At 35.8% G+C, this 10,246-nt stretch overlaps 1 pseudogene; it reads right to left on the reverse strand.

The window, feature by feature from the left end:
- Positions 1–4,883: 4,883 nt before the first annotated feature.
- On the reverse strand, positions 4,884–7,601 carry LOC109010019 (annotated as a pseudogene).
- Between the last annotated feature and the right edge of the window lie 2,645 nt (positions 7,602–10,246).

Genomic DNA, 10,246 nt, shown 5'->3' on the forward strand with positions numbered 1-10,246 from the left:
TCTCTTTTGCATACTTTAAAAACAAAATGTAAAATAACTTATGTCTACACCAGTCATGCTAAAAAATACTTTATTCTTAAACAAAATCTCATGAGTGATGCAAAACAAATAACTGAGGTGGTTCAAATATCTTTTCATAACAAAATATGCATATTTTCAAAAATCAACCTCAGCCCATTGTATTTTTATGCAAAGTCTAGCATATGAATCCCGCTTACCTGAACTTATTAGCTTATCAGAAATTCTCCACAACAGTACTGAATGAAAATCAATCGTCACCTATAAAATTGTCATGCAACTCCCATAAATCTAAATCGAACAAGTATTTCGATTCTTAAATCTAAAATACTAAAATAACATGTTTTTCCTAAATGTCTAAAATTATCTTAATCCTAAAAATATCATCACTTCCTAAATTCAACAATATTCACTTAATTCTTCTTAACTTAATTATAACAAAACTGACAAAAAAATAGGAAAGTAAAAATTTCATTTAATAAAAATAGATTAATTAGTTTCTTTTTAAAAGGTTCAAAATAAAATCTTGCACTTACTATGTACTTCTAAAAATACATTATCATTAATAATATATCTCAAATCTTTATTGGAAACAAAACCTACACAAAGTGAGTTTAATATATATAGACCAAAACACGATCAACCTATAATTAGTCTGATGATAAGGGGTATTTTAGGAATTAAACAAAACATATAAGAGCTCTTTTGGAATAACGGAGATTTATAAATACATATTCATAACTGTATAACTTCGTATGGTAGAGGAACCATACTCACCGAGAGATGGAGGGCACGAAGGTGGTGAGCTGGGCAGTTGTTTACGATGGTGGAGGGACGGAGGTGGGGAAAACTGATCATAAACTGCTGATAGTTGGTTTTCATGGTTTAAAACAAACTGGTGTGGGTTATGGGCTTTTCCAGTGAAATATAGGCTTGATTCAATAAAAATAATATTTGAAAAATTAATTGGACTCTTTCTACGTATAAATTCAAAAATAAAAATTTTAGAAAAAGAGGGCTTGTTGCTGGACCAGATGAAGCAAATAATGCCAATAAGATGTGCAAGTTGAACCGAATTGATCCTATTTATTGAAAATAAACTCTTAAATATACTCATCAAACAAAGAGTAATACACATTTGTCTGCCTTGATCATTAGCTTCTTTTATAATGATTTAACTCTGCTTGTTATATCATTATTAATCTATATAAAAAAAATTCTATTTTCAAATCGGTGTAGAACATATCTAGTAAAATATTTACATAGCATAACTTAATTTGAAAGATAAATTTTAAAATTTAAATCGATCAAATCTTACCATTTAAGTTATGCAGATATTGTACCCTACACAGAGATTTGATAATTGAATAACTCTTAATATCATGATGTAGAAGAAATATATCACCAACAGCACAATTAATCCATAAATATGTTTTACATAGAAAATATGGACTCAATTGTTGGAATCTTGAATATAACTGCATTTAAATTATATATTAGCCATACTAGGGAAAAAGTTTTAAAAGGATTAGTAATTCTCATCTCATTTTCTAAAGTCTCACAAAAAAGACGAGCGTTACATAAATTCATTTTGCCGATAACTTAACTTTCTTTATCACAAGTTGTCAGCTCTAGTTGTCAGGAAAATGACGAAGATAAATAGATAATGAAAATTGAGTTGATGTGCTATTGTACCGTTATGCAAGCATGAGCTTTAGCGGTGGCAATTTTTATTTTCGAGTTGTGTTCGTGTCGTATCATGTTATGAACATTGGACTATATTGGTTAATTAGAACATGACCCATTAAGCTGATCAAGTTAGACTTTCAAATCCTAATACGACTCATTTAAATAATGAGTGACACGACGCACCTTGTTTAATAATAAATTAGAAATGAATCAATACAATACGATCTATTTCAACCCATGGAGCTATAATATGAAATGTATGAAAGTTAGATGTGTGGAGCTAGGGCGATATGAGAGACATATGCATTGGTCGGTTGAAATGCGACATTACTAGTTGAATTAGAGGAATGGCGACTTTGGAATGTGGGCACATTTGAGTTGTTGGTAGCCAAAAAGCAATAGCTACGGAAGGTATTATAATGTATTGTGGGCTGCTAGAGACATAAAAGAATCTCACAATCGACATGAGACATTGATCAAGTGCCACATTAGTTTTTTTTTTTTTTCATTTTCTCACCTCCCCTGCGTCCCTCTTGTCATCCCCCTTCCTAGGTCTTTGCCCCTCACGGCAGGTAGGCGTCTGTGTGTGAGTGCGCGCGCGTGCTTGCATGCGTGTGTGTGTGGAAAAGTGGGGATGCTGCTATTGTCACCCAGTCGTGTCATCACCCTTCGCCGACAAATACACCTTTCTCTCTCTCTTTGGGCTCTATGAGCAAGTGGGTGGAAAGGGATCAGGGCTAGGGGAAATGAAAAAAAAAAAAAAAAAAAAGACACTAGGGACACGTGGCTAAGGGTGCTACCCCATGGTACGGGCAGGAGTACCCCATTCCCGCACCCTGCCCAACCCGGGCGAAGAAATCCAAAGATCCAAAACCAAAACTAGAAAAACAACAAAAAAAACTCAAAACCAACCGAAAACAACAATAAATCAACAAATCCATCTCTAAAACTATAGATGCATCATACAACAATTACAAACAAAGAAAAAAAAATAAACTTAAAAAAATCGCAACTACTTCAATAAGACAATGACGTGGCCACAGGTCTGAGCAAAGAACCACAACCATGAATGGTCCATGGGTCTCTTCGCAAAACCCATGACCATTCGTGGTCTTAGACTCATGGCCACAGTGTGGCCCGTGGGTGTTTAAGACACCGTGTCTCACAATCACAACTCACAAGTTTCAACCTTCAAGAAGGAAAAATGGAAAAGAAGAGATGAGACTCAGAGATAATGGCAAAGGGAGGGAGAGAGAGAGAGACAAAGAGAGAGAAGAGATGATTCTAGATTTAGGGTTTCGTTTACTTTATATAGTATTTAGCCTAAATTTCGAAACGTCGCTTTGGAAAACGACATTATTAATGCGGGCCCAACTTTAGCCCTATCCCCCATGTGGCTGTTTTGGTGCAAGCGGGGATCCAGCCACCCAAGCCGGTGGGTGGTAGGCTCCCGCCACCCATCCCTACATGTGGCACACTGCTATATTAATTTGTAACATACTTTACATACCTAATATTTTTCTAATGCATTTCCCATTGAATATTAAGTGGAATCTCATAATCATTAAAATTAAATGATAAGAACTACAAAATTAAAATTCTTTTAGCCGTCGTAATTGACTTTGCTCTCCACGTGCTCCTTCTTATTATTTATTAGCAGTAGGTGAACACCAATCTTGATTTATTTTGGCCAATCCAACCTTAAATGGAATTAATGTCGATGAACAAGCACCTTCTACTGCATGAATATTAAATACGATGCTGACGTGGCTCAAGAAGCTCAGAGTACCGCTACTTGTAATATTAACCTGCCCGTTGATGCGGCAAATATGCATTAATTACGAAAATAAACCTAAAAGTTCCAACCAATTACTACTAATATATGAATAATTACTAAAAAAATAATTGCAAGATTTGTTATAAAAATAAAATTTATAAATTGACGTAATTTGATATAAAACATAATTGAATTCTTTTATATATATAAAATAAATTTGATGTTTTATAGTAGACTTAATACTTCTCTATTGATTTTTCAGCAATTTTTTCTTATCAAAAGTGTATAGTAATCTTTTCCAACTTCTGCCACTTCCTATTTTGTCTGATCATTTGGTTTGAATATGACCGAAGATGAAAGAAACTTCAACCCTACTCTCCAAATCCAGCCACTTCCAATTTTTGAGTCACATGGTTTGATAGATGATTGAAGATAAGGGACTGAAACTTCAACCCCACTTTCTGCCACTTCGAATTTTTGAGTCATTTACGTTTGAAAGATGATTGATTGAAGAAGATAAGGGACTGAAACTTCAAGCCGCACTTACCCAACTCTCAATTACCACATTTATGGACTAAAGTTGGACGTGACTTGACTGGCATGGGGTGACAAAACCTTAAAGTTATGTTAACATATATAATTTACTTTATAATAAGCCTAATCATAACAACAGCATGTGCTTGGAAGATATTTAAACCCATAGGTATCAAACAAATCGTAAGAGGAATAAACGACTGGCTTTTGAACAGTTTTAGTGCTTTTGTTTATTTATTTCTTTTCAGCTTTCTTTATAGTACTTCCTTTTATTTTCTTTGGTACCTTTATCCTGAAAGTCTCTTCTTTAGCTTGACCTAGTGGCATCACTAATGCGTTGTTGACTGCAAAAATGCAACTTTTCCAAGAGTAAAATGCGTGGTTGACAGTTCATATTGCAGAGAGGCATAGATTACATAATATACATAATTGATGAGCAATAATCCAGTATTACTATTTTTCAATTTTGTATGAAGAATCGTGATAGTTTGCTGCAATGAACTGGCCTACATTAAAAAGATATACTAGTTGGGTGTCTCCAACATGTAAGTTCAAATTTTTTTTTTTTATTGGCATCGGTGTCCAAGAACAGCGTCCCGACTAATCTTAAAGGTGTACAGGTCCTCGACAAGGAGTTTTCCACAAGTGAATATCGAGTAATTCAAACGAAAAATCCCTCAGTCCGATAGTCCCTAGAGATTATTTGCACCCAAGGAGATTTGAACCTTAGATCTGAGGAAGCATACCCTTAAACTCAAGGCCTTTACCACTTGAGCTTCAGTTCATATCTCAGGGTGCCATGCAAGCTTTTGAGTTTATAGCATAAATTAAAAAAAAAAAAAACTTTTAGTTTGAGAATGCAAAATGCAATTTCAAAAAATAAAAGTAAAAACAAGATTCCAAAAGAAATTTTAGATCAAAATACACAAGCCTAAAATAATCACAAGAAACAGAGGTGGTTACAGCCATTCTGGTTCCTAAAACTAATACAGGCAGGACCCATCATCACTCCTAGCTGTAGGATCAAAGTTTGCTGCAGATGGATCTGTGCAACCTTCTGGGACAGGAAGGCCAACCTGTTGTGCTGCTTTCCCTGCATCCAAACAATTTTTAAAGTCTTGTATAAATACCTCCTCTCAAGTGCTTGTTCCATCGTATATGATTTCCTAAAGTCAGGTGCAAACATTTCATGTTCAAGACCTTTAGGATCAAGGACCTAACCATAGAAATTTCCACGCTTGATGGCATCTTCATTTGCATCTCCGAGAGCTGCCTCCTTCAAATATTTGTCAGCCAATTGGACTCTCTTCACATTTTCCTGCTCTTGGACAAGCTTGCTTCCATACTCAAGGAGCTTCTCGAGACTCATTTTTGGCTGCTCAAATGTTGGGGGTCCCTCCTTTGAGTTCACAAGCCGTTTTCCAACACTTTCTACCCCCACACTTGATATCCATTTCCTCACTTCATCATCATACACTCTAGCCCTGAGGGCTCCAAAGAAGTCTGTACACGTAATAAAATACAATGATATCAATCACTTGATTTTGATTCTCAAATTCAATAGCATATTATCATATCAACCTAATTAAAGAGAGTTTAAGTCCACTTTTTGCATGACACAAACATATTGAAAACTTTTCTAAGTTCCTGTCTACTTTACCAATGGACTGTCCGGGGAAGGTGTCCACGAGCCTCACTATGTCTTCCTTGGGTACACCGTCTGTCCGGAAGATACCAGAGCAGACTCCGATGCGGTCTTCTCGAGTAGGCGCCCAGTAGAACTTTTCCATACGACCATCACGGATGAGAGGAGCATACAATGTGGAGAAGTCATTGCCAGTGACTATGATAGGAACCCGGGGATTTTCTTCCTTGTTGTACATGCCGGGAAGCTGGACATTGGTTGGGTTATCAGCAATGTTCATGAGGGTAGCATTCACCATCTGATTGTTCACCGTGTATTGTGTTGTTCCACCAAGCCTACCGGCTCCTGCATCCAAGTCATTGATGAACAGGCAGCACATCTTTCCCTTCCTGATGATGTCAGCCGCTTCGCGATATCTTTGCCTGATCAATTTTGCTGGCTCTCCAGCGTTCCCACTTTCTAATTCTCCAGCACTCATCATGATGGGGCTGCATATTCAGTCATTTGTGAAAGAGAAAACACCATACATGCTTAATGTCAGTATTACAACATTACAACGACAGACTAGTAAGAGAGATGATCAAAAGAAATTGACTCACTTGATTCCCATTTTGGCGAAGACAAGCTCACATTGAAATGACTTTCCTTGACCTTTGCCTCCCCAGATGCCCAAGATGAGAGGAACCTGTCACAAAAAATTATCCAAATTTATGAAAGATTTTGATAAACCATGTAACAAACACATTACTCGTACTCTGCAATATTCGACTACCAACCTTAATGTTTGGCAAGTTCAGGAAGTTCTTGGTGATGTGAACAACAACCTTGTCCATAAATGCAGGAGCAATGTAAAATCCATCCATGGTGTTATCAAGGTTGTATCTGCAAGGAAAATTCAATAGTGTTTTACGGTCAACATTTAAGTTTAATCTAATTAACTCAGATAATCAAAACAAGAACAAATTCTCCAGATCCATGCAATCACTAGAATCAATCTCCAATTTCTACGTCATTCGAGGTTTGAATTACTATGGTTAACGGAAAGATCCATCTGAGCAATTGCGAAAAAACTTATTGGAAATTCGACTAATCAAAACAGAAACAACTTACTGTCGAAGACCAGTACTAATGTAGTCGTAGGAGCTCATGACCGCATAGTGTGTCCCCGAACCCGTGGGAGCTTGGAAGAGAGTATCCACCATTCCTTTTCCTCTAGTAATGTCCTGCTGGTCGTCCGAGGTGTCAAAGGCTAGTCCTCGATCCCCATCTGTCCTTGGAGGTCTGCTTCTGTTCATTGTACTCCGCAACGACCTTGAAATTACCAGAAGATGTCCTCTTGCTGGTGATCTTGGATCTCACCCTCTTCAAGTTGTTGCCCAAGAATGCCGAACTTGGAACCGAAGCTCCGGCTCCTGAGCCATTCAATTTCAACTGCAAAAGCCATGACCTTTCCTTACACCCAATCAACTCAAAATAAATCCCTGATTCCATTTAAGTAATCCTAACTGGCCCAGAAAAGGAAAATTCATTGATATGTCTTTGTTATAGGAAAAAGAGTTGCACCATTATAAATGAGAATGACAGAGAAATAGATGTACATTTGAACCCTAAAGCAAAACGCAGGAATGCATGAGAGACTGGCTGCACTCTTTAACGAAAACCACATAAAATATCAATAAAAAAGCGAGCAAATTCGCGAATGTATTCAGTGAAAGTAAAGCACCAAGGAAATTGACTAGCATTCGTGATACTAAAAGGGCGGGAAAAACAGCAAGTACCGGTGCTATGTTTATAGCTCCTACAGCTGGAACCGAAGCAGAAACCATTGATTGTACGTAGGAGTTCCAGACAGACGGTTGTGACGAAGTGAGAGGCTTTTAGGGGTAGAAGACGAAATCGAACTGCAACAGTTTTTGGAGTGGTGCCTATAAGGGGGAAGAGAGTGAAGGGTGGGTGGGACTTTATAGCACGATAGAGGTACGTATGTGTGCTTTGGAGTGTGGAGAAAGTGAAAGCGAAAGCAAAAATGGGAATCCTCTAGATTGGCTTACGAATTTCCTAACGACCACACATATGGGAAATGACTATTAATTAGGTGGCTCGATGTTGGGTGGGATTTGGGAAAAAGATTGGACGTTGGTTGGTTCCTGGAATGTGGGCTTCGACTGTATATATTTGGTTACAGACAAATGGAGGCTTCTCGTAACTCAGGCTGGTTTGAGGTTCGGGTTTGAGATTCTTTCCTCTCCACACAAAATCAAGCACCAGAACTTTCGAATTTAAGGGATAAATTAAATTTGAGTTTTGCTATTTATCATCTTTACACGCCATACATCATATTTATTTTTATTTTATTCTTTTTAAATTAATTAAATTATTCTACTCATCATCCATATACTATATATTTGATAAGAGAAAAAAATAAAAATAAAAAAAATTATGTGTGGACATGTATGATATAAGAATGATGAGTAAAGTTTTTCATTAAATCTTGTACAACATATTGACATATGAGACGTCCTATCTTCAAGCATTTTTTTTCTTAAATAATTATGAGTTTGTGTTTAATTCCTCTTTTTTGGAAAAATAGATTATGGTGATTTTATATTTATTTTTTCATGTTCAACAAAGTTGGAATGGCAAAGACAGGAAACGTACTTAAGATACTTTTTTATTTTCAATCCAAGCCGGCTGAACTGATTTTATTTTTGTTAGAAAAGAATGGTACCTACTTTTATTGATTAGAACTCACTTCTGACTAATAATGAATACTTTATATAAGAAGAAGAAGGAACAAGTGGAACGTCACTATAAGAAAATTATTTATTTATGATAAATTAAATTCAGTAAAATGATTATTTGTAACTAAAATTGATTGTAAATAATTTTTTATTGTAATAATTAAATTGGTCACAAGATGAAATGCCAAATTAATTGACTCTCAGAAGAACTCATCACCACCAAAACCAACTGCGGACAACGAGAGGAAGAAAAGCCAAAAATCTGAAATCGGGAAACTTCTACTGTGGAGACGATATATTACTCCTAGTCATGTTTTTGTGGCAATTATTGAATTAGATGTAGATTGTTTTAGAATTTTATAATCCGATCTACAAGACTTACATTTAGAGTGTTAGCATATATTTACCCGGCCATCTTAATTAGATTAGTATCTTGTCTAAAATGTTAGAAATATTTCAAACTAATGGATCTACATAAATCATACATTGTATAATAGTCAGATATAAGATTTGAGTAATGTCTGTAAGACTAATTAAGTGTGATCAATAAAATCACATAATTGGGTCATTGAACTGTACGAGTTCAATTCATGTTTAGAGACTAATTAATTAAAGACTTATGTAATTCTATTATTTTATGATAGACAAAATTGAAATTTTAGTATTGTATATAGGTTATGGTCCCCATCTTGATTCATTCTTGACTCTGCGCATCCCATCTTATGAGTTTTTCTAGAAAGTGAATCTTGAGCGTGGAAGACCATATCGTAGCACTCCTCTCTCCAATGGTTATAGTCCGCTCTCTTTACAAAATTATTACATCAATTTGACAAGTGATCTTGGCATATTCAGATTCTCCAAATTTCAACAAGTGGTATAAGAGGCTCCTTGTCATATCATTGTGGAAATACAATTTCGTATTTTGCTTGAAAAATACGGTATCGTTTGCTTGTAAATACAGTTTTGTATTTACAAGTTTTTTGACCGTTCAAAATTATATTATGTTCGGTTTTGAGTGTTTTGGGGTGGCCAGATAGTTTTTCTCGGTTCGCTGTGGTCGTTGCTGATGGTGGCCAAGGTTTTTTTCCATTTTTATTTTTATATTAAAAATAAGTGGCTGTTGGAGGCACAAGAGGATGCTAGAAATGTCCATCGGCGTCCTTACGTTGAGATCTACTGGAAGGTAGTGTCATGTTGGTCAGAACAACGGCCGGAATGGTGACGGCACAATGGATGGTTTTCTACTACAATAAAATCGGGTTACATATCTTAATTTTCGGGTAGCGTTTTATCTTTGAATTGGACTTGAGCTTTACATAAGCTTTGGGTTTGTTTAACGATTGGTCTAATTTCTAGGTCCAATCCTTAACAAGAATATAAGGTGAATTGGATTTGTATAAGGTTTGGATTTTGTGTGATGGTCTGGTCCATATGTTGGTCCAAGCTTTTAAACCTCTGTGTATAAGTTCATTGGGCCAGATCATATCATAAGCTCATACCCATGGATTGAACTTGAACTGTTTCATTATTGACCCTTACTGACTCGGTTGATCGGGTCACCCAATTGACCCGAATCTGGATCCCAACTCAGATCCAACATAATAAAATAATACATTTTATTTTTTTAATCATATTTTTAAAAAAAATTCTTTGTTTCTCTGAATATCTCTATTATAGATATATTATTTAATATTGTCTTATTTATATACATACTTATTTTCTTTGAGATATTTAGTGGCAATTCATACACGTGACTTAGACAAATTAAAATGATACATCACTTAAGTGACCTCTATCATAGAGATTTCCCCCTTGGCATAAAAATATAAAAATTTTAATGAG

This window comes from Juglans regia, chromosome 3 (genome assembly GCF_001411555.2).
Source record: "Juglans regia cultivar Chandler chromosome 3, Walnut 2.0, whole genome shotgun sequence".
Lineage (NCBI taxonomy): Eukaryota > Viridiplantae > Streptophyta > Magnoliopsida > Fagales > Juglandaceae > Juglans > Juglans regia.